The sequence below is a fragment of the Calypte anna genome, chromosome 11 (genome assembly GCF_003957555.1).
Source record: "Calypte anna isolate BGI_N300 chromosome 11, bCalAnn1_v1.p, whole genome shotgun sequence".
In the NCBI taxonomy this organism is placed as follows: Eukaryota; Metazoa; Chordata; class Aves; order Apodiformes; family Trochilidae; genus Calypte; species Calypte anna.
Window position 1 is genome coordinate 6,057,388 of NC_044257.1, and position 26,376 is coordinate 6,083,763.

The following is a 26,376-nucleotide window of genomic DNA, read 5'->3' on the forward strand; positions in this document are numbered from 1 at the left end:
GAAATATTAACTAATTCTGCTTTTAAACCGAGTTTAGACTTGTGCAACCAGAAAAGCAAGGAAGGGTGAGCAGACCCCAGTGCTCTGGGAAGGTTTCCTTCACGCGGCTTGAGTTTCACTAATGGCTTTTAACTGCAGCCTTCGGAACCTCCTCCTCTAACGTTCAAGCAAACTCTTTGGCTGCCGAGGACCCATCAACCCTGCCGGGAACCGGGCAAAGGCCCAGGGCAGCGGGGACCCGCACCCTCGACCTTCTGAGGGCACCCAGCTCCCGAGGCTGGGTAACGTATGAACTCGGCGATGTGCAGAGGAGCAAACCCCAGCAAACCAGACACACAAACAGACCCCGATTTCCTTCTCGTCCTTCAGGCCCGGGGGCGGCTCGCGCCCCTCTCCCTGGGGGCTCCGTTCCCTCAGCCCGCGCCCCTTCCCCGGGCAGCACGCGGCTCGCGGCCCGCGCGCAGCGGGGTGAGGCGGGAACCGCTCGCGCACTCTGGCGACCGTTGGGGCGGTGGCTGAGGCGGCTGAGGGAACTTCACCCCCGGCTGAGGGACTGAGGGGGAAAGCGGGGACAGCCCGGGGGGATCCATTCCCTCCCCGGAGCCCAGGCGTCCCCGGGAAAGGCAACGGGCCCTTTTCTCTTCACACCTTTCCGAATCATTTCCCCGAGGTTGCGGAGAGCCGCCCCGGAGATGGGGGACGGGGCTTCTCAAGACACCTTTTCCTCCGGCCGCCCGCCTAATTGCAACAATTGGGTTCAGCTGGGCGGCCGTTCTCCTCATAAGCGAGTGCGCTGCTCTGCCCTCCTCTTCCCTCCCGGCTTCTTGCTGCTGTTTCAGTTGCTGCTTCGCTACCGTCTGCAAAGGTGGGTGCTGGGGGGAGGAATCAACAGTTCTCTTGTCCCGTGCCTCTAGGTGCACTAAGCTGGGCGGAGGGTGCCTGGGATGTTATCCTCGCCCTTCAGGGGGACTTTTCGGTTCCTCTCTCTCGCTGCCCCCCAAATGGAGCTGCGATCCTGCCTGTCGCAGAAGCCGGGGTCGCCCCCGCGGGTGCCGAGGCCGTGCTCCGCAAGGTGCAAGGTTCGGGCGGCTCCGGGCCTTCCCGCCCCGTCAGGCTGAGCGCCTGGCTGGCCTCCGCCTGCGAGCTGCCAGAGAATGGGGGTGGGGGGAATAATTCGCTCTGGAAATGCGGAATGTTAAATTTCCCGTTACTTGACACCAGACCGTGGGGACCGGGGGAAGTTACCTCTCCCCAGAGCTGTCCTCTGGCAAGCGCACAAAGGTGCCCGCGTCGCCTCGCAGCTGGGCGCCGCGCTACCTCTCTGCAATTACCCAGCGCAGGATTTCCTATTCACGGACGTTGAATTAATCCTGATTCAAGAATAGTTTTTTTCTTTCTTTCTTTCTTTATAGTTTTGTTTGAGCGGCCGCATTTTTCTCGTTACGAAATTTTCACCCCCCTTCCCTCCCCACCCCTCTCGCAGTCACAATTTTATCACCCATTAAAATAAAGCATAGTGGGGGGCGGGTTTTTTTGTTTTGTTTTCTTTTTCTAAGCGCCAACGATTATTCGGTACATTCATTTAATCAGCCCAAGAAATTTTCTTCACCCAGAACCAGACGTGGTTTATATAAAAATCGGGCTAGGAACTCGCGAAACTTCCCCGCTTGGGAAGAGCCGAGGGCTGAGAGGCCGGAGGCGGCCGGCCCGTGTCGCGGGGGTAAGCGGCGGGGCTGCCCCTCCCGCCAGCAGTTTGGAAAGCAGAGGTCTCAAGTTTGGGTGTTCCCCGGAATGCAGGGAGAGGCAGCGAGGATGTAGCGGAGCGCTGGGGACGCGCCGTTGCCTGGCTGCTGTCTATCGGCCGCAGAGCTGCCCGGCGGGTGGTCGCTTCACTTTCAGGGGGCAAATTGGGGAGATGTAGTAGGGCTGTCGGAATGAGAGGCTGAAAAGGACGCGCAGGGCTGATCAAATGGACCCACTATACTAGCAGAGCGTAGAGAAGGGTCAGGGCAGCACAGAGGCAGGGTTGGGAAGGAGAGTAGTAAACTGCCTGGCTTATTTCGTGTGCTGACAACGACCAAACCGAAGCTCTTTTCCCAGGGAAACGTCGGATCAATTTCCGAGTTTCTTCATAGGCTGGGCTGCGGTTTGTGACTCAGAGACAGGTTGCAAGCCTTGTCTGCTGCAACAGTCAACAAATCCGTCCAAACCCTGCTATGGAAAGAATATTTGTTGACATCATAATGCAACAGTTGCTGCTTGGTTCGACTTTTTCTTTTGAGTGTAATTCTGCTTTTGGGAGCCCTGAAGTCACAAGACTGCCTCTTTGCAGGAGGCCAGTTTTACATGGCAGGAGAAGGACTTAGGAGCACGACTTCTTTTTTTGCTGTCCTCCTGCCAGCCTTTAGAACTTCTCTGGTTTTATTGCTGGATTGCTGATTTGGGTTTTTGGTGTTTTCTAATAAAAATAATGTATTCTATCTGTTTCTTCTCTTATGAATATGAGTTGACAGAAGTTAAGGTAACATTTTGTAAATAAGTAGGTGCAGTTATTTATACAAGCCAGAAGCAGTATGTCTCAATTGCTGAGTTGAAATATGACTTAAAGGCTTCACATGCATTACAGTATCTTGTGTAAATACCTATCTTCAGACAAAAAGTTAAGGTGGAGGCTTGGGGATATTACTCCTAATAGGAAAGAGCAGGAAAAATAGGAAAGCATGCAACTTCAGCTGAGAACGGAGTTACTGACAGCTACATTTGTTCAGCTTTCTGATTTGATCTTTTTGGGTTTTATTTCCAGGTTATAATTAATATCAGAATGACTACCCTGAACCCTTTGTCATTCTGTCAGCAGCCTAGCGAGTGCCTGGAAGATGGCAAGTGAGTGGTGATTCAAGTGCGTGGTGATGGTCTTATGGAAGATGTCCTTGTTCTAGGGACATGGGATGCTTGTGGGCTCTGACCATGTGCAGTGGCTGGAATATTTTACAGGTAAGTGAGATGTAAGCATGGCAGTGATTAAAATTAAGTTTCCGTCTCAAGTCATATTAATTTTTTTGTCCGATTGTGAGTCCTTTAATTTCCATTTTATTTTCAGTTTTTCTTTAAACATATTTTTGAATCCACAGTCTAAATTTCTTAAGAGGCAAAAATCTCTCAGTGATATGCGAAGAGGAGAACAGGAGAGCAGGAAAGAGGTTTTTTCAGTGCTGAAGTCCATCTAGTACTCAAAGGACTGGTGAATAACACACACTCAAGGGTTGAAGAAGTTCTCTGCAGTGCTCTGTGTGGTGGGTGGGGCCAACATCTTGTATGCAGCTGACTCTTGAGCATATGGTATACCTATGAGAAGAGTAAGGAAGTGATGTAATCTTTTTTATAGCAGTTAAATAATTAGCCCAAGTTACAGGCTCTTCTTAACTCTCTGAAGTCACTGTCACTTCTGGAAAGCAGCTTAAACTAGGGTTAGATGGGCACAAAAACATGTCCATGCCTACATTAGACTTTGTTACCAGTGCTGATAAGGGGGGTCCTACTGGGACGGTCACCCCTGAAACTGCTGATTTCATTTAATTGCAAAAGTAAGTAGTCTCTCTGTTTTAGCAGGCATTCATGTCATCACTACAGACAGTGGTCTTGACCAGGGCAGTGCTGAAGTGCAAAGGTCTGTTTTCATTATTTAAAGGTCTTAAAATGCAACATCACAATGTCAGGTGGCTGTAGCAGATGCCCTGCAGCTTCTGGCATCAGGTGCTACAACCCAGGCAGTATTTAGGATTGAATATGGAACGCAAAAACTGGAGTGGTCTGGCACACTACCATGGGTTTATCTCCACTGGTCACTACTTCCTTTCTTTTCTCCATCTTTTCTATTGAAAATAATTTCAAAGCTGAGCCAGTGAGACTAATCAGATGAATAATGCTAAGATTTTTTTTCAAAGCAATGCCTGTTTACAAAATGAGATTCCTTTAGCACTGAATAATTCTAAATTGCTTTCCTTTCATCAAGGTTTTTAAATGTCAGTTAAAACACAGTGAACCTAACATTTGTTTCATATGTACAATAACTAAGTGGATAATGGTGTTCAATGCTAAGTATGCATTCTTATGAACTCCTGTCTTTCTGTTGGTTAGAGAATCCAGATAATAACAACTTATAGACAAAGAGACACAACATATTTCAGAGGTTTATGTGTCAGTTTACTTGTTTTGCCAGAATGCTGAATCCTCTTGGCAAGTTGTGTCAGAGCTGAGAACAAGGCTGTTTGTGATAGTTCAGCTCGGTTGTGGGGATTCCTTAACACCAGCATAGACCTCTGGTGATGATATGCTTAACTGATTTAACTCCCTGCTTAAGTCAACTTGACTTATTTTGGCTTCTAGCACTGAATATCTGGGCACTGCACAGACTCTTTCTGTGAGACTCTAGGATAGGGAAGTATCCAAAATGGACCAGGCAGGCTCACAAAACTTAAGGAGACCATCTTATGAAAGGAGGTTGAACCAATGTATCTGTGATTCAGACAAAAAAAAGAATTCATTAAGATACAGTTTGAGCCAGAAGTCAATGAGATGTTATCCTCCAAAACAAGCCTCCTGAAGGGTCTACTAGCTGGATGCTTAAAATTAGCTTAAAATGCCACCAGAGGCATTGTTAAGATAGTATGTCTAGCTTTGTACTGGTGTGGAGGAAGAACACGCCCTAACTTGTCCCGTTGTGACAGAGCATGGCAGTAACATCTTAAAACATCAAAGTTATTACTTCAGCACTCTCCTTACATTAGGTATTCACCTAGAGTCACTTTTCTTGCTTGACCTATACAAAATAGTATACTGGGCTTTGAAGAAGTTATTAAACCAATTCTCTCCTTCCAAAGCTGTATGCATTCATGCTGGCATCTTCAATAAAGCTGGAACACAAACAGAAAAGCAAACAAACCAGTCACAATAGCATTCAATGCACTTAAACTTGGAGGAAATGAAAATCAATATTTGTCAAATGGAGGGAAAAGGTAAAAGGAACTGAGAAAAAAATGTCTAGCTTTCTTAAAAGCCATTAGTGAAAATGAAAAGTTGAAAATAATACTAAAATTTAATTCCTGCATCCTGTTTGAACAGACAATTTCACTGGTGTTTTCACCCTCTGTCTACACTCTTGACGCACATCTATTCCTGTTTTGTTAGTGTGTTGAATGGAACTTATTACATTTTAATTGTATGTGGTTTGGAACATCGAAGGCTCAGGTAAAGGTTTTGCTTGTGGTTAAAATGGCTAATTTAGGAAATAGAAGTTTCATCCCTGGTTCTGGGCATTTGTGACTTCAGGCAATTTGATCTTATCTCTTGATATGACTTATAAAATGATGCTAATGATAGTTCCTTACCTTTAATTTTTGTTTATTTTTAATATTTAAATAGGAAACAGTTCAGATTGGTCTATTGTAACCTGTTCATACCATACATGGCTACTCTCTTGGAATATAAGTATGTAAAGTGTCCAAGACAAAGGAGCAGTTTTCAGTGTTTACCAAAACACTTCTAATTGCTCTGCTGGTGCTTCAGTATAATATTTGCCACTTATCAGATGAAGTTTAAAAGTTAGTGCCATGTTCTACATGTTTATTTTTTTCCAGTTTTTGTGTGAACAAACCATTTTTTTGCCAGAGGTCTCAAAAGATACTGTATTTTTGTGAAGCTATCTTTTAAATTATTCCGTGTAGACAAAATATCCCGTTCTCAGGCACAGGACAAGGAAATAGCATTTGATTTGTTGCCTTGCAGACAAGTGCCTGTACTTGATTTCCAATGTTTGTGATGTTTATCACAGGCAACAGTTTGGACTTAAGGTAATGAGTTCTCTTTATATATTCCCCATAACAGAAAAAAAAAATGGTAAAAGCAAGTATGTGGAATTGTAAAGGTCATTTAGCTAGAAGAAAGATGGTGGATGATGTACAATATGACAGTTTAGGGTCAGACTTGTTCCCTTTAACATCCTGATTTGCTTGAGGGTAGTGTGTAAGGTAGAAAGATGTGAAAGGACTAGTGCCAGCATGGTGCAGTGGAGAGTGCATTGAAATAAAGCATGCAGATCAGGGTCCTCTGCAGCTGTTGGTTTTGGTTCACATCTGTGTGATATTACCTGATGATCTTTGTTTTCTCCTAGGGAGTATAAAGTTGCATGTACTATATAAAATTATGAGCATCAAGCACAGTAGTGTAACCATATTTTCTGTAGTGCTGAAGATGACAGACAGGACATTTTTGGATCCTTTGAGAGTTCTGTTTGACCAATTTTGTTCTTTATAACCCTATGCATGGCAATGACAACCTTTTCTTTTGAAACCATCACTATGTTTTGAAATGCTGGCCATGTGTGTTACAAGTCAGCAAGTTATGGTTATCTTCAGATGTTCTCTCCCTGACTATCTTGTTGAGAAACTGAACAGAGTGAGTTTCATTTTATTTGGTATCTGAAGTAACTGTCAGTTAAAGTCTGATGTCCTGACTTTATCTACTACTCATCTTGAAAAGCTTTTTATTTTTATCTGAAAATTAGATATTGACAACAGTAACAACAATAAGAAGAGAAAAAATGAAGAACGTGGGCAGCAATTTCCACACACCCCCAGCTTTTTTGCAACTTGGCCTAAATTTCAAGCTTGTTCAATGCTTTTTTCTGCTGTTTCAATTTCTATAGTGCTAAAGTTAAACCATTCCAAACAATCACAATTTTTAGAAAGTGCTCCTTTCTGAAAATCAGGCTTTTAAAATGTTTTGACACAGTTACTTAAAATCATTCTCCAAATCCCATGACTGTCAACAGCTACAAGCTGACATCCTAAGCCAAACACACTGAGATCATCCTCATGCTTGCTCTGTCTGGCCAGCAGTTCTCCCCCCATCCAAAAAAAAAAATTGTTATCAAATGAAAGCAATTGGTTTGTTTGAATAGTCTACATGTACAACTGTGGGACAATGTACTTGCAGAGCTTTGTAGCCAGGCACCTGTAGCTCACATGGGATGTGGCTGTGGGGAGATGTATGTAGTACTCTCCCTTCTTAGAGGGCCAAATAGAGGCTGCAACATTCAAAATAAATTTTGGTGGAGTTTTGACAGATTTGGAGATTAAGCAGATGAAATTGCTGTACACCTAGATAAGGCTTTTAAGTAGCAGAAAGTCCTGTGGTGATGTAATAGTTCTCTGTAAAGGTTCTAACAGCAGTAGAGCTGGTGAAAGATAGGACTCTTTATAGAAAACAATAAAGTAAAAATTTGATTGAAGGTTAAAAAAAATATATATATAGGGGGAAATTATTCTTGCTGGATTTTTTCCTAAACTGAGAGTTAATCTTATCTTGGTTCTCTTCAGCAAATCAGACATACAGAGGTCTCTGGTTATGCTCTGTATTCCTCTCTTCCCACCAGCTTGTACTCTGTTTAATACTATGTATTTTCTCTTTCAGTGAAAGATATTAAGAAGCTTTTCACAATATGTGTGTGTGGAAAGAGGTAAATTTTTTTCTGCACTTTCTTTGATATAATCTTACAGTGCAGTTTCTGAGTGAGAAACCTACATCAACATCTGGGAGAATCAAGTAACATTGTGTTGATTCCAGAAGTGTTTATGTGAAATCTGGACAAGTCATTGAACAGCACTCGAAATAGGCAGTTTAAATAGTTAATAGTGGTCAAATGCTGCTAACAAATTTGGTCTTTACTAAAATCATAAATGCTGCATCCTTCTGGTTTAGTAATAAACCTACAGTGACTCATCAGGGTAATGTTGTGTCTTTTTCCTTTGCTCTTAGGAAGCACAGTATTGATCAGCTGTGAAATAATATAACAGCTGAAGCTCAGGTAGCAAATATGCATTGAATTGATCTCCCTTTACTAAGCCTCCTATATCCCAGCATTATTTATGGCAGAAGGATTGGGTCTGGAAAATAACTTTGATAAATACCACCATGTAGCACCTGTTTAAGTGATGGGGAAGAAAGCACTCCCTAGTTTGTTAACTTTAAGTATTGGGAGTAGAAGTGATGTGCACATAATAATATTATGATTCATACAAACCACTTTTCAACCAACTCAATATATTTCATTACCTCCTTTTCAACAGAAGTATTGATTTTTGTTTTGTGGTTTTATAACACAATTTCAAGGCTGTTGTAGTTTAATGAGCCATGTTCTTATGATGTTTAAAAAGATTTGAAGCATTTGTTGGAACAAATATTATGGATTGCCAATCTCTTCTCACCTCTTCTTTCTCTCACCCGTATAAACCCAACATAAGCATGAATAGGGCAGGCAGCTATGTGGCTTTTTGTGTTTGAGATCAAAGTGCTACTGGAGAACAATAGCAGGCCACACTTCTGTGTTCATGACCACACACAGCAGCACCTGCAGAGCAGTAAAATGTCATTGTTGCTTCTGCAGTTTGAGCACAGAGGAAGCACCACTGAGGTGGCAGATGATTCTAATAATACTTGATGTGAATTGATGGGGAAGGAGGACCATAGCACAGAGGGCTTTTTATTATAAGCTTTGACTTCCCAAGCTGTGAACAACAGAAGACTGCACCTGTGGTTTTTCTTCAAATCAACTGTTATGGAAAGTGACAGATTTTATTAACTTAAAGAAAAACTTTTCAACATAGGAAATTTGTAGTTTATTTTGGAGAGATGAAGAAAAAAGCAGAAAGATATATTTCATATGTCCCACTGATCATATTTTTCTAGTGTGCTTTGCTTTTTGAATATGCCATAATAGAATCACAATAGGGGCAATATTAGTTCTTTTTTTAAAAAAAAAAAAAAAAAAGGAAAGGGATAAAAAGATTAAACAACACCTTTGTGTGTGTTTTTGGTTTTTTGTTACCTATTTCTTGCCTTATATTAAATGAAGCATGGAATTTGCAAGAGATTAATTACATTATTAGGAGAGAGACATGAAAATTTTAAGGGATATACAGGGAAGCTGAGGCTTGAGGCTGAGGGCTGAGGTACATAAGGTGGTGGGGAAAAAAAAATCAAATTGACCAATTTAAGTGATTTATATTAGACACTGTCTGTGTAGTCAGCTCCTCCCTTTTGCATCCATCTTTAGGAAGGTTCTGGGATGGCAGGGACCAGACACAAGGGCTCCAGGACTGTAGTGTTGTCAAAGGCATGTACAGGTACATGGAGCTGTCCATACATTTGGACAATACAGAGTTTACTTTCAGTGCCAAACAGGTCAGTTTATCAGTTTTATTTACAACAGGAAAGCATCACCACTTGAAGAAGTTCTCTAATATTTCTGTTCTGGGACTGTGACAGTAGATCAGCCTGCTTTTTAGAATGTGATAGAACAGCATCAGGTTTTTTTTTGTTTAGATGGCAATCATGTGCCTTGTAGTTTAACGCAGAAAGACTGCAAAAGTTGGAAAAATGAGATGCCTGATGGTCTCATACCAGGGTGATTCTTATCTATACCATAAATTAACAAAGTGTAGATCTAATTTATCTAAAGTTTTTATGTTACTTTTATTGAATGGAATGTATGGCAGTATTCTGACTTTATCATGGCTGCAATGATTTTGTGAAGCATAGACACAAGACTCTGGTACCCATATGAAACCAGAAGTTTCATATGTAATTTTATGAAGTAAAATTAATACCCTGATGATGTTATAAATTAGTTTGCCTTTTAAACAGATTTTGTATAAAAAAGGAAGTAGTTATGAGTGTTTTTATTATCTTCATATGTATATAGCTTTTGCAATCAGTTTTGAAGGAACTGTAGAAATAGTATTTCATGTAATAACAGCTAAGAGTTGACAAGTCAAGCATAAAATCAACAGGATCATGATTATTAGCTAAAAGCACAGAGCTTTCTGGTGATTCTTTTTGTTCTAAAAATAAACTGGAAGAACTGAAGATAATTTTGCAGGAAACCCTTAAAATCATCATGCAGAGTAGCTGGTGGAATATTACACTTTTCATTCTGCACAAACAGATGGTAAGCTTGGCCTTAGATTTAATCAGGGGATGACAGACAGGTAGCACTTTTTGTATATTTCAGATGGAAACTTCTTTTCAGAGACAAACTGTTTTGTATTCAGTAGTCTGTATACCAGATGAAATATTTACCAGATATTCATATTATCCTTAGTGTTACTTTAACTTGCTATTAGAACTAACTCATACAAGAAAGCTGCTGGTATATTTAGTCAAGTGCAAAAACATAAGTCTTTTTTTTTTTTCCTCTTCTCCTTTTGCATTTTGGCAATGTGTGTAGCAACTCGGAACACAGAGAAATGTGGCTGTGAATAAACTTGTGAGCAAACTACTGCCTTAACAATTCACAATTCATGAATCTCTGACCATATTCTTTTTATCTAATCTTTGAGATAAGATTTTCATATCAATTCTTTCTCATTTCCCTCCCAAAACATAATACCTAGTAACCTAAGCACATACAGTCTCTTTGAGAAGAGAGATTGAAGCAAATGCAGCCACTGGTGTGTTTTAATGTCACTGCAGAGATTATATTACCTTCTTAGAAACAAAATCTTTTTTACTCCCCTTCAAATGGAAGTCTCCTGATACCCCTGTCAGAGACCATTTGTTATGCAGAGTTTTGTGAAGCAATCAAAATTAATTCACAGTGATCTTTTCACCCAGAACCCCCAGCTTCAAATAATGGGCTTTCTCAACAGGTGCTCATTGTGGCAGTTTGACTCTGACTTGCCAGACTAAAGATTTTATTCTTTAGCTATATTTAGGAATAAGATTCTGAGCTTGTAATATACTAATCTTAAGCAGCTGCTAAGGAAAGTACACCTGCTTAGAAGAATGATGTTTTGTGTCTTTGGGATCTAAAACCTGAAGAGGTTTCCATATTTGTCTCTGTCTTCACTTTATAAAATATCATTTACAAGCCACTAAGAAACCTGTCAAACAAGAATGCCATGTAATATTGTGGTCTTATTAGGAGTCTGATTGTGCTGTTTCTGACTGAAAACTAAAGAAGATGCTTTGGTATGCTTGCTTTTCCCTCAATTAGGATTTGTAGTAGGTTTCATTGTGAAATAAAGCAGAAATAAAATAAAACAAATGTTTTCAAGGTAGTACTAGTAAGCTATAGACAGTTTGAGTGCTGAAAAATGTCTGCTTATCTTTGACAGACATGGTTTAAATGTTTTATATAAACTTCAAAAGCAAAAATTAAACAATATTTTTTTTATACTGAATGTACTTGGTGGGAAGGAAAAAAAAAGTTCAGTAGAAGTACTACAGAATGTATAATCAGAAATACTTGTGCTGCTGTTGGTACCAGTAGATAATATTCTCATTCCTTTAGCTGTACCTAGCCAGGTAAGTAATGAAGTGCATTACCAGTAGAAATCCCTGTGCAAGTCCATGTCCAAACCACTGCACTAACTGTATCTGTACACAACAGTTACGTTCAGCTGCTTTAACCACACTGCTATTAACTCAGAATGAGAACTTGTAACATCAGTGTAGTGTCATAACACACAAAGTGTCTATGAAAGGGGGGGGGAAAGGAAAATAAAAGAATTGCTAAATATCTATTTCTGGGCAGGGCCACTTGTATGGTATTCAAGGAAGGAAGTCTCTGCCTGAATTTGTTTTGCTTTATATACCATCTTTACAAGTTAGACTGACTTATGACCAGCTAGGAAATGCTTGCCTTGGTACAGCTATTATTAATCATGGATTGTATTAATTATATTACTGCTGTAGGTTGATGCTGGGGCCTTTGACATTGTCCTCCATTTTAGAAAGTGAGTAAGAAGTCATTTAGCCCCTTTATTCAACCAGATAGCTGAAACAGTGCATGCCTTCAACAAACCACATACACATGACACTGCCCAAAACAAAGACACACGTGAGGCTTCTCAGGCTGTTGCAGACAGAGAGGCTTTATACAGTACTGCTTTAGCACAACAGTTTGAAGGAATGATGCAGGAAAAGCAGCTTGTAAGGAGAAAGAGAAAGCAGTAGAAAAGCATGAGCCAGTTCACACATGAACTGCAGTAGCATTTCAACTTCAACTGAAGTAGCATTTACTACTTTAGAGCTTTTTAAGTTAAATGCTGATAAAAGAAAGCTTAGAATTAAGAGGAAACTCTCTCCAGCTGTCTAATTCCTCTTATGTTTAGGGAAACTGGGTTTTGTTTGTGTCAGAGAAGGAGCTCACTTTGTTACCAGTTTCTCCTGATGGAAAGTGCCCTATACACTGGCTTGCTGATCAAGTCAGAAGAGGGTTATACTACTTTTTATTTCAAAAGCATAATTTATTATCACTCTCAAACTATTCTATAAATGTAGGCATTAGACAATACTAGCTTCCTTAAAGTCATCTTCCCTCCTTAGCAAAGAAGGGACTTTGCTAGTAAGACTTCGCTAAGCAGTTTTCCCAAATTCAGCAGTGGCATAGTCACAAAATGAAGAAGGGAATCTAGGGCTCCAATTCCCTTTTTGTTCTTATTGGTGTAAATCAGATATAAGCAAAAGCCATGTCTCAGTGGCTGCAACCCCTTGTTCCTTGGTATAGTTATGAATGTCATCAGGCTCCTTCTGGAACTTGGTGAAATACAGAAGTCCTGATGCTACACCTCTTGATACACTGCCTCCCAGTCACTGCCTGTGTGAAATCTGGAATATAGCACTCTTCATGCAGTACTACAGTATATCCAAAACTTTATAGAAAACAATGGAAGTAAAAGCCTTGGCCCATGATCTCCAGCACTGGTAAGGACATAAGGGGTGCTCAGTTGCTTAGGTACTTATTTATAGCATTGAAATAACCAAATCAATTGTGCTAGTTAAGAAAATTATTAAAATGGGATTTCAACCTTTCCAGAGTCTAGCAAGTTTCACAAAGATGGGAGCAGGAAAGTCCTGGGTGGTGATAGAACTTGCCTAGAATAACCTTGCAAAAGTGACCTTACATCTCCCGAGTCCCAGTCTAGTTTATAATTCAGTGGAGCACCCAACAGAGAGAGATGATTGCAGGTTATAAAGCAATGGTTATGTAATGTAACAGTATACATTAAAGCTCTGGTTGAAGTCTCCCTAGAGTATTTATTGAAAGGTGCACATCTCTACAGGTTTAATCTGAAAAAAACCCTAATAATCCAAAATTGAAAATTAAAAAGCTAGTTTACTCCACAAGCATCTCACATTTGTTCTATATGCAGGATTTAAAATTTTGTTCCCTCTAAAGCAGTTAAAAATTTGTTTCCTCCAAATCCTGAACAGGTAGGCTCCAAATACTTCTGAGCAAAGCAACTGTTGTAATTTCATGCTGTGTCAGGAATAAAGCTCACTCTGAGCTGACCAAGGCTATAAAATGGTCTGAGAAGTAGACTTTAAAAGACATCATCACATCAAACAGTAACGGGTACACAGTTATTGCAATTGTGAGCCCTGCTCTACAGTGGACCTCACATGGATATCAGAACAAAGCTGTTTGGTGCTTTGCTCTTAGAATACAGCACACTTCAGCTTGCTCTCTGCTCTTGCATTATCAAATGCCTGTGCATTCAGTAAAGTATGTAACTCATTAGCTGCCAATGTCTCCTAGTATCTTATGCTTAATTCAGCTTGTTTAATGAGTCCTTGCAAAATTTTTCAGTGGAGGAAGGGATTGTTTAGGGTACCAAATTAAACATGAGAATGTTTGCAGCTTATACTTTTGTATGCGTGAGAAAAATATTACTAATCTGTGGAGCACGCTAAAGAGTCCTATAGAATTAGATAAAGTATTCATCCCCATAAAGAAATCACACAATACATTATGTTCCTGTTTTCAACCACACAGTGTAAGATTTTCATACGCTTAACCTGAAAACATACCCAGTAGATTTTGGAAGCATGGAAGTGGGTGAATAAAGTGGAATACCACAAAAATACTTAGAGATAACTTATAGTAGGAGAGGAAATTACACAGTTGCATCAGTAGAGTGAATGGCATTTTGAAACCAAGTAAACTTTGTATAATCTCTTATCTTCCCATTAAAAAGCCCACAAAAATATCATGTTGCTGAAGGCTTAAAAATCAGCTGAAACATAAACATCACAATGATTTTTTCCTAAAGCTGCTAGCAGTATGACTTACCAGCTGTTAGATGTATGCATTTGCTCTAATGGAATATTTAACTTAAGCACAGCTGACTGGTTTATTGTTGTTGCTGGTGTAACTGATTACTTTGTTGCTCTTTAGAACGTGAATTTGTTACCTATGGGTCTATTGCTCCTACCTGTTTTGAGGTTTGGGAAATGAAGAGGTTAACTGCTGTCAAGTATTGATGAGGTACAAATGAAAAATACAATGCTTTTTACTTGCTGATTTAGTCACTTCTTGTTCTTTGTTTTCCCTCTCCTCTAGCCAAGGCTGTGCTGTCATCTGGCTTTAAAACAAAACATTCTGTGCTACCTCTAGATGCCAGGCTTCTCAGTTCTTCAAAGCTTCTAAGTTTTTCTGTTTCTTGCTACATCTTTTACCACAGACAGAACTGAGGTAAATTTATACAAGCAGTGTAGGGAACATTATGGTTTTGGACAGATGACATCTATGGCATCAGTCACATTCAGACCTGTAGTAAATTTATGGCTTTATACTGGAGTATAGAGGGGGTCTGTTGGCATTGAGATATCATTTGCAAGGGAGAAGTAAGCATTCATTTAATTTCATCTGTAATATATTATTTATATATTAGTCTTAATGACCACTTTCTGAACTTCAGTGGACATACGGCTTTTTCTGAGAAAATAATGTAATATACGTACAGAAGTCTGCTGTTACACTTCTAGATCTGAAGATGAGCCCATCTCTCTCTCTCTCCTAGCACATTTAGTTTAGTGAGAAGGCTGTTACCTCTCTGGCAAGAGTGGCACCTTATCCTTTGCCATGTTCCTGTAGCTGAGGCAGATAAAAAGTGAGAAGTTCTGTGCAGGGTACCCAAGCAGTTCTGTTTCAGTGTACCTGTCCTACTGTGCAGTAATCAAAAAAGGTGTTGGTTTGACTATCCCTTCCTCTCTGTGCCTCTCATAGACCTGCACAGAGAAACCCTCTCGTGTCCCTGGCTGCTGATAGCGTAACTATGGACTGCTGAAGACTCTTCAGTATTCTATCTTTTTGAAAAATATGATTTATCTCATGAAGACTTCACAGCATGTGGATTAGAGTGCACTAAATTCAACACAACTGTGTTGACATAACTGTCTTTTGTTACTTGCATGAGATGTAGTGAGAGTTTTTTCTGTCAGGCTACTTGGATATCATGAGATAGTTTTGCCAGTTCTAAGAATTCTCTAGGTACAAGGTCATTTTGTTAAGAATTCCCATTAAGATCTCTGGCATGCTTCATGTGAGCAGGCATGCTGGGAGGAATATGTTAACTGGCAAACAAGGGCCTTGTGGGTATGAACTAATTTTATAAAGCTTGTTTGTTTCTTGGGTTATTTTTATTTTCTCTTCTTTATCAGCAAATCTGATTTAAGGACTAAACATAACATGCTACTTATTGATTTGACAATAATTTAGATTATTTATTTTAGAGTTGTCAGAATATTCCTGGACAAAATACAAATACAACAAGAAATTACCTGAATTTTGTGTTTGGAAATGCAGATCTTGGATTCTAAATTAAATTTTCTGGTTCATTTGTTCTAAGATAACCAAGTGAATTAATTTCCTTGGCTTATACTCTACCGCATATATGAAGTAGAAATATGAATATTTATATTTTGATGAGGTCACCTCACCTTAGAACTTTGAGCTTAATGACAATTCCCAGATGGAAAAATCGAGACTCTTTCCAATTCTCTGCCTCATATACATATATATATTGAATATATGTAGATAGATATATATATATGATGCTTTGTATGCCTTCTTCAAGCAGGTGGTTGCACTTGCTGATATCCAGAGGTTCCTCCCTCCTAACCAAAATCTTTCTAGGATTAGAAGTTTATGGGTAGAAACCATGTTAGAATTATGAAAGACAATTTTATACAAATGTTTTGGAAATTATTCTAAAGTCAGGAAGAAGGGAGAATTTAGGCTGTTGTCTTACAAATTGGTTTTGTTTTCATCTGAATTTTGTATGAAGTACAGCAATGAAATAAAGTAATATATTTGTAAAGTGCCTTATGAAAGTTTGGTGGCAGAACAAGAAGGCTGTTTAGCAGAGGAAGGAGGAAAAGAACAATGTCTCTTGTCTGGCCACATCAATAGGACAGTCAATGACATTGTAATTCCTAGGAATCTTTTCTCCAAATGATGCAAAGAATCATGATTGTCTGGAAAGAAATCAATTTTCTGTTTCTTAACAGAGCAGGTATGTTTCCTTCCTTCCTTGTTGCTATGGCTATTTGATCTCTTCTTTCATAGTGTACAAGGTGTGTGAGCTTGGCTGGGACTTGTGGAGAGGAGCCAGAGGTTTGCAAAAGCAGGCAGTGGTGCTGAGCACTGACCTCTGAGGAACACAGCAGGACTAAAAAGCAAAGAGCATGCAAATATATTTTTAAGATAAAGATGTCACGTTCTAATCAGTGCAGAGATCATGGATGACCTACAGAAGCCACTTTTACTGTCTCATTGTAGGCACTGATTCATTAGCTCAAGTTTTTGAGGGTTATTTATTGGAATTCTGCTACAAAATGGCAGCTATAGTTGCTCGTGTGTGGTTGTTTGGGTTTTTTCGCATGTACTTTTACACCCCAATATCCTCAGGTTTGTTTTAGCTATTTTCCTTTCACCTGCAATGGACTCACATTTCTGTCTGTCCAGTTTTCTGAAATAGTTCATCTACTTTTCTTGTGAGGGGAAGGTAGTGTAGACGGAGCTGCTGCTGTAATGTAATAACTCCCACTTACCACTGGATGGTGTTTGAGTCAGTCTACAGTTGTGGATTAAGTCTCTAAGCCAACACAATGAATAGTTTGTTGTGCAACTGAAGGGAAGAATCCGAAGGCCATTTTAGTGATCCAAGATGAAACTTTCTGTTTTTTGTTTATTGTAAACTGTCAGAATTTAGAAATTTTTTAGAAATAATAAGCTCAGTAAACAGGCTAAAACGTGATCATTCTGGGATCATAAATAGAAGGCTTCCTGAAATTTTGTTAATTCAACTTTACCATTCTTGCCTAAAGCAACCTTTACTTCCATTCTTGTTTTTTGATTAAAATGGGTGGACTACCCTGGACTGGATTTGACTCATTTTCTCCTACTGAGCAATACTTCACACTGTTGGTGGCCACTGAAACTTAAGTAGGGCCAGATTTACTGAGTTGTTGCACAGCAAGACAGGGCCAGATTTTGCTATTTTTTTTCTGCATATGATAGTGTTGCATGCTTATTTTAAGCTTATGACATTCCAGAACAGTAATAGTAAGTTCAAATACCTATTCCAAAGTTAAGACCATTCAGACATACACACCAGAATCCAAATTTTGTACTTCAGTTCTCCCTCTACAGCAAACAGGCACAAAGATTCATAAACCATCTTTTACAATTAATTTTAAATGAGCAAAAGGTATGCCCTGGGTGCTAGCAGTGTGTGTATCAATGTGTTTTAAAGGCTTGTAGAACATTGCACTGGTACTGTGCTCTGTGTGTCTCTTCTAACTGCCAGTTGAAAACTGAATGATAAAGTTTAGTCTGCTTGCCAAAAAAAGAAAAGTTTCACTCTTTTACGTAACATTTATTCCTTGAATGCACTTCTGGGCTCATTTGCTTTTGTATTATACTTATTTTAAGTGGTGTGGGGTTTTTTTGTTTTTTTGGTTTTTTTTTAGAGGCATTAACACTCATGAAAAGACTCCCATACAGCCCCAAATAATGTTGATAATTTGCAGTAATAGTAAGTTTGTATCTGGAGCACAACTTGTATCCACCCAGTCTGGAGGCTGATTTGGTTTTGGAGAGTTGTTTGGGGTTTGTGTGTTGGGGTTTGGGTTTGGTTTTTTTTATTGTTTTGTTTTACCAACAAAACACAAGTTAGAGGACCACGCTTTTTGCTCTGCTGTTTAGTTAACTACTGTCTTTGGGGCAATAAACAGCTATCAAAAGAAAGCTTTCAGAATAATAGCATCAGGTCAGTTGCTGCCAACCTGAATAACATCAAGAGCACACACTTGTTTTCCTCTCTTGTCCTACTTCACTATAGAACAAACTAGGGAAAAAAGGTATTTGGCTCAACATCCTAAGAATTCTGTATGGGAATACCTGATGAAGTAGAAATGTTTGATGTCTCTTCTCTAGCTCAAAGAAAAGTTTTTTCCTCTTTAAAGGTAAAACAAAGTGCAAATTTACACTCAGCAGCCAAAGCTAAAGGAGTGAAGTTTGAAAGACTAATTGTATGATCTAATTCTGTAGAAGCTTTGCTGAGTATGCTTTGACTTGGAATTACAGTCTCACTAGGACTTGATAAAAAGGACAGAGAAGTCAACGGAAACAAACCTGTTGACTCTCCTGAGACTCTCTTCTCACCCAGAAAGTGTATCACAAAGCAATTACAAAACTGGTGATTCACAGCACAAAGTCACCTTGGATCCTGAGTTGTTCCAAACGCTTTCAGCTTACATTATTTTCCAACTGTGTCACTCTCTCTATCTGTGTCACAAAGCATTGCACCAAAAATGTCAGCTGTAATTCGTTTTCTTAAATATCTGACTTTAAAATCTGTGTCAGGCAATTTGTATCATCTGTCAAACACCTGTCAGAAAGGGCCAAGAGGGAAACACCTGAGAAAAGCATAGTGCTGAAAGATTTGTGCATGGAAGCCCTGTATCCTGTATGAACAGCTACTTCAGGAGATCCTGGAAAATTTACTAACATTGTCAAAACTTTCTGCATGTGTGCAAATTGGGAATCTGATCCTGGGTCAGAGTTTCTTGCTGCTGGATTGTTTCTCTTGGCCTCTGAGAGTTGGCTACTGCTTGTAAGAGCTTTATGGATGGCCTGAAAATGGCTCATAACACTTCCCATCAGGAGCTGAAGTGTTACCTGGCATCTTGGACAGATTCTAATTATATCTATTAGAAATTCTTGTAGGGTTTTGTTTCTTATTCTTTGTAGAACAGTGCTCTGACTTTCTATTTAGAAGCTTTAAACTGGTTTTCCTTTAGCTCTGTGTAGTTACATTATAAGATACTGTTGTTTCAAAGCAGGTCACATTATGGGAGTTTTCTATAGGATATGGTAAAAATTATTCTTTGCATCCTCCCTAATGACTTTTCCCTGTTCTTGAACAGTTTAATTCAAATATTGTATGTGTTTTGATGTCAGTTTTTATGTTCTTAGACATAAGTCTGATTGTACAGTAAACTCAGCAGTGGCACAGAGGGATGGAGCCTCTTCAGGATTATGATTTCAGTTTGGAAGGTAGAGGAGTTTAAATCTTTATGTATAATATTTAAGGATCTGTTTGTTTAAAAGGCTGTATATACTTTCACTGCAATGTTTTTCTGGAAAGTACAGTTGTGCTTTATAATAATAACCAGTGCTGTTATTTGCTAAAATCAGTATGGCCATATGCAGTAGTGTAGAAAATAGTCTTTCAAGTATTTGTCCTAAAAATGATGGACTAGTGTCATGGCATGAAAAGCTATGGAGGGCATTAATCGTCTCTTCTGTTACTTTACTAAACTAATCCATATAAAAAGAGCAGATTAAATTGACTGACCCTCATATATTTAATGATTGCTCCTATTTGACTAAGAAACATTTCTCAGGAAGCCGCTTGTCACAGGCTATCAATATTCTTTTAATCCCATGTTAGTTATTGGTGTACTTTGTTACAGTCCAAGATGGCCTGTCTCAAGTGGTTCTTCAGCTTGCACAGCAAGAAAATGAGAAGCTAAATGGTTGCACAAACAATTTGATTATAGTGTTTAATTCCTGCCCTATGGATTTTTAAGATCAGATGCTTTCTCCTCGTTAGTTGTTATTATTATTAGCCTTCTAAGTGATCTTTCTGCTGCCAGAATTATTTTATTGCTTTTTCTCAAATGCATTTTGATTTTTTTTTTCCAGAAAGTGATGGATTTCTGAGTAGTTTTGCTTTAATCCGTGGCAGAATATTACTATACACATTATTAGGTGACTGTTGTTCACAGTTAATGTTACAATCTTTGCTGTACATCTGATAATCCACAAAGAATGAGTAGTTAAGATATTTCAGGCTTTTGTTTGGGTTTTTTTTCCTACAGTTTGTATCAGCTAGAAAGCTGGATTTCATATAATGCATGGATGTTGAGAACAAGACAATTACTTTGTCAAGGTGTCTATCTTTCATGTGGTGCTTATTGGCTTCTTTCAGCTTGTGTTTAATTTTTCAGCAATTCAGTTTCCTACCATTTTAGTCTGATTCAATGACCAATTTAGTCAGTAAAAAGCCTGTATTAAGCTTTGTTTACTTATTTTGAGTGCATATTTATTCCATTCTGATCACCTTAATAAATATGGTTAAGGACTGATCTTGCAAAATACTGAGTAGTCTGCCCTAGATTCAGAAAATTAGTTAATTTAGGTGAATGCATAGTAATTTAGATTTCAAAAGAGTATTCACATGCTAAAAATTAAGCAGGTGTTTATTTGTTTTTCTGGAGCCTGGGATTGAATTTTCCATGACATGCTACTGTAGTGGCTTCAGATGGAATGCTTTTATTCCCTACAAGTGTCATTTGTTTCTTCTTGCTCAAAGAGCTACATTTTGCTTGTTTCATTTCATTGAATTTTACTAATACAACTTCCTTTACTATGTGGAGAATTGTTTTTCATTTTATCAGAAAAAGGGGGAAATTATTTTACTGCATGCTTTATGTTATTTCTCTGAGGTTAGACTTTAGAGAAGGTAAAGATTGAGCATGTCAGTGAATGACCTGTTTCAAGGTAAAATACAGAAAGCAGTGTTGCATTTAAAAGCCTATTATAAAACCACACCGGTATCATAAAGAATTTTATTTCCAAAAGGTACACATTTGAAACATGAAAATTTAAAATAGAGGGTCAAAATCCTTTTCAAATACTTTGAAACTCATGTGCAGAGTGTTGTATATGTAAACCCAAAGAAAGAAAAGGGAATTTTACTGTATGTTACTCCTAAGAAAAAGATTAAATGGGAATCATAAAATGCATAAGGCTTCTCAGTATTGTGCTTTTAAAGATCCAGACATACTTCAACTAAAACTTGTTGCAGTTTCTAGAAAAAAAATCCAACTTGTTGCAGTTTCAGTGTTCACATATTTGCTAGGATCAGGTTTACATAGGTATTTGCTATTTTTAAAGCTTTATTCCTCACAAGTTGTCTTTCACTTCTTTGTTTCTGTCATGTTCTTTCTGTGAACACTTCATGGTTCTTTCTGAAGAAATCTATAGGAATGTCAGCTTTACTGAAAAAAGCCTTCTGGTTTGCCTACATATCAGCTAAAAGCAAGGAATACACACAGGCCTTGTGTTGGGACTCTGGTGCACAAAAATGTTCTTCTGAGACTAAATCTTAAGCAAAACCCAGAACATTAAGAATCAGACTTCTCTTTCAACTGTGGGTATGTCATGGAAATATTTTGTTCCTTTTTATTATTTAGAGTTTAAGATCTAAAACCTAAAATTAACTTGTTTTAAAAAGGAAAAAACCAAACAACCCAGCAGCTCTCGTTTAAGCTCTTAAGAGGCTGAAGGTTCCCAGGTCCAATCGTACACTGGATCAGGTAGTCCTTGCTCCTGTTTCCTGTTGCTATCAGTGCATTCAGCATCCTGCCCATGGAAGCTTGTAATTTTAGAATTACTTAAAACCTACCTGTTAAAAATGTTTTGTCAAAGAAACAAATCAGAGGGAGACGGTTGATGTAACAATTGTCAGTGCTTTGTAAATATGCCCTAGCTGAATGTTGTCAGCTTTGCAGAGTGGTAGATGCCCAGACAATTGAGCAGGACTCATACTGAAGTGTCTACAAAGTGCTTTGAAAATGAGAATTTTGCCCTCTTTTTCTGGGAGTAAATTAGGTCAGAGCGTTCCCAGAATTTACATTTCAATTAAAAATCCCAATAATAACACATTGTGCTTATGGTGAATGATTCCTTCTCAGGGAAAGATGATATCTCCTATTACTTTGTTAAAGAAAAGCCCCTTCATTCCAAAAGGCCACACATCAGTGAGAAGAACTCTTCCTCCTTGTTTGTCTTCTTCAGTTAACTTAAGCCTGTGTGAGGGTTATATACTGTAATCAGACCTCAGGCTTTCACTGACTGGGTTAGATTTGTTAGAGTTTGTATATTTTGGTCTCTAGAGGTTTTTAAAATATAAAAGAAAACAAAACTTATCTTTGTTTTCTTTTGAACTCATCTATACCTGAAAAATTAGACCAATGATCCTCTTTCCTTAAAAGAAATTGTTCTTTTTTTGTGTGGGGAGGCATTTCTTTAAAATATACTATACAGAGCACCTCATGCTTACAGTCTCCCTTTTTTTTCACAAAGGTTTGCAAATTTTTAATTAAAATGCTATTTTCTCTGGACCACCAAAGGCATTTTTTCCTGTTAAACACAAAAGAAGAATGTCAGTCACAACTTGCATTAGTTAGATTTCTCCTTCTGTGCACTTTATTTGCAGAATAGCAACATTCACCATAAAGTGCTGTTTCTCTTATGTGAAGTGCAATAAGTGTTTTTCAAAGGACTTTCAAAAGTAATTACTGAGTTTAGAGATTCAAATAGTAGCAATCCACCAAAGTATGTAGCTTCTAAGAGATTGAACAGTAACTTATATGAATAAGATTTAAGTTGCTTGTTGTCTACTTAAATTGTGATGGATTACAATTATAGCTATTCTGTATCAAGGAAAAAATATTCCAGTGGAATTATGTGTATGCATGTGTAAAAACTATCTAAAAGGCTTCAGGTAGACACCTAAGAACTAAGCCAAAATAGTCTGTTACCTGCTGAGTAAATATTGTGGCCTAGCTTGGAGCAAGGTCAATTTACAATCTTCCTTTCTTTTAAATAGTTTTTAGTAAGTTCTTGGAATCCCCTTTTTGCAAAGAGCTACCTTGTGCACAGCTTTCTGAATCAAAATAGCCATTCCCTCTTTGCAGCAGTGCAAAACTCTCTTAACAGTGTAGTGACATTCTTCTCTCTTCCTGACAGCAACCATTTTGCTTTGCAGTATGTGTAAAACTCAATGCAGATTTCTCTTGAAGTCTTTTGTCCCCCTTAAAGATTAGCACTTTGGTCATCCCAGATCCATAGGTTAAGTTCTCCCACTGGCCAGAGCTAGTTGACTAGAATTTTTACTTTGTACTACATAAAATTGTATATCCAACAATATTCACAAACAGTTGTTTGATCAGTTTTCTCCTGTTTCCTCTCTTCCTACGTTTTCCATTGCTGTGTCAGAACCCTGTGAAATCAAATCCAAACCCATCTCTGCCACACTGAAACTGCATGTGCATCCCTTCTTCATGTAACTGCTGTGATCTTAGCTCAGAACTGTGTGCACTGTGGTGCCTGCCAGGAGATCAAAGAGTGCATTATCAAATACATCCTCTGACTCTTAACATGAGTGAGAGTTCCAGTGGACAGTGCACCTGTTAAAGTCCTTGAGCTGAGTGAAGGAACACAGTAAACACTGTGCCTAGAGTGTCTGCCTGCAATACTAAACTAAAATACTAAAACACAGACACACAGTTTTAAAATACAGCAATTAACCAAAAATGTAATTCAAGTGAGCACATGAAATGGTATGGGAATAGGTCAAGTTTTGTGTGCATTACCTAATATTATTTCACTAATACTTTTGAGAGAGAGACAGAATGGAGGTTACATGCAAACAGAATGATAAGTGATGACCTGAATACAGTCAAATCTGCAGTCAAAAATACAGTCAAAACTGCAGTTAAAGTAAACTGACATTGCAAATGTCAGGAATAAGGTCTTGATGGAACCAAATTTTTTACCAGGATGCTGGATTTTGGTTTTACACATTTGTTTCTGGCTTATTGGTATTCTCCTTAGATAAAGCCAGACTTTCAAGCCAGTGAGAGCTGCTAAGCATTGGAGTGTTACTCTGGAGAGAAATGTCATGCATTTCAGTTCAGTAGTAGTTTCTCACAAAATCACAGAATACTCACAGTTGGAAAAGATCTCCAAGATCAACAAGTCCAACTGTTAACCTAGAAAAAAATAATATGCCCACCAGAGCATATCCTCAAGTGTCACCTCTATACAGTTTTTTAATACTTCTGGGGATGGTGACTTGACCACCTCCCTGGGCAGCCCATTGCAGTATCTGACTAACAAGAGCATTTTGTGTATCAAATAAATCTGGAGATACATGATGATACTGAATTTTTAAAGTATCAAAACCAGCAGCATCTCTTAAAGTAGAAATGTGGGTTCTCAAACATGTGAGTGTGAAGAGCAACTAGTGGATATGTCTCTCCCTCTGTCCCTGGTTCTGCTCTGACTTCTAGAATAACATCTTGTCTGAAAGAGCCACCTGGCTGTGTAGTCTTAATTTCTTTCTGTCTTTAGTGCAGTTTTTCTGGGTAAAACCTTGGTTTCATTTAAATTCACTGACTTAGGCCAGGACTTCCCTTGATTTATTTATCTAGCCACTGCATGCATTGAATGTTGTTAAATTTTAACTGTACTATATTTACTTTTCTTTTTCTATGTTTTTAAGTCCCTGTTGCCGAATCACACTTCTTACTGATTTTTTTTTGTAGGTACTTTCAATCTGAGCTTTGAAAGATCTTTTAATTACAATCATCTCTCATACAGTGTTTAAGTTTCTTGAGCATGTTTTGAAATACTGCCTATTTTTTCACCCTCAGTAAGAATTAGGAAGAAGGATCTACTTTGAATAGCTTTTTATTTGTCAGTTGCATATTTATTAATGGAAGTAAATGGACAGACAGTGGGATAAGGTATTGTTGCAGTGTTGCAAGCCCCACTAGTTGATAGCTTGAGTCAGTTGTATATACAGCATTAATATCAGTGTGTGTTTATGCATACGTGTATGTACACTTTGTAACCACATGCAACAAAAGGGCTGACCAGCACCCATAAATCCTCCTCATGACCAAACTCATGTGAAACAAAACATAACTGAGTTGTTAATAGGAATTGTGTGGATCACAGTGGGAACACATTTGTCTTCATCATTAAAAAAAATATAACAAATGTTTCTCTAAAATACTGCTCCCTTGTTATCTCTGTCATTTACTCTGGCTCAGAGTTTCAGATTTACTTCTGATGGTTTGTTGGAGAAAAAAGTTGTAGTCCTATATCAGAAGGAGATAAAAATAGTGATTTATTACATAACTAGGTCCTAAGCAATAGATTGTAAGAAAAGCTGCCCATAAGGACAGTTGTGGATTCAGGAGAGAAAAGTAATGTCATTATTTTATGCAAGACAGATTATAGTGTATGCTTACAAACCAAACATACAGTGGAGGAACGAGTCAAAGGAGGAGGATCTTCTGGAGAGTGTATTGTTTTTTCTACTGGGGATTTGTAATAGTGGCACAGGCTGCAAACTGCTGGGAGAATTCAGACAAATGTTTTAGTATTCTGGTTGAAACAAGTAACCAGAACATTTGTGGGGAAAATTCCTGTTTTTTAAGTGTTTCATGAGAGCTGCATATGGTTCATATTCCAGACTGATGAAAAGACAAATGTAATAAATAGAAGAAAACCAGATCTGGTTTTAAAAGTAAAAATAAAATGCTTAACTTTCTGCATTTTAAGATAGGCTTAATGAATAATATGCTCAAGATTTCTGTCCTCAGAACATCTGTTAAATGGGCAGTGTTTAGTCATTAAGATATATTTATTCCTCATACTTCCTAAAAATTGTTCATTGGGACTTGAAAAAAAAAATTAATAGGAGCTTCATTCTGAATTGTTGGTAGGAAATCTGATCTTTTGGTATGTGTGTGCCTATACTGCTTGTGTCACTGAGTTATGGGCTACTCTATTTCACCACAAATATGGTATGATTTCTGAAAAGAGCAGTGACTTATTTTATGTTTCACATTACTGGAAATTAGATTCTTGCGCACCTAAAGGAAGATACAGGATGGCAATTTCTATGATAGTAGCCTCTGAGCTCATGCTGCTGGGAGACCTGGAGAGGGATGTGGTGAATTAGCAAGAAAATACTGGGATGCTCACACATCTGAAGTGTTCCAGCTACCTTGAAGTTATTTTAATATAAAAATTAATTTAATTTTACCATACAATTTATCTGTAACTGTCAGGTTAACAATAATTATGCATCTTCTGGTCAGATACTAACTTTATTTTTAAGTATGAGGCAATTCACAAACTCATCAACTCTAACCTGCACAATA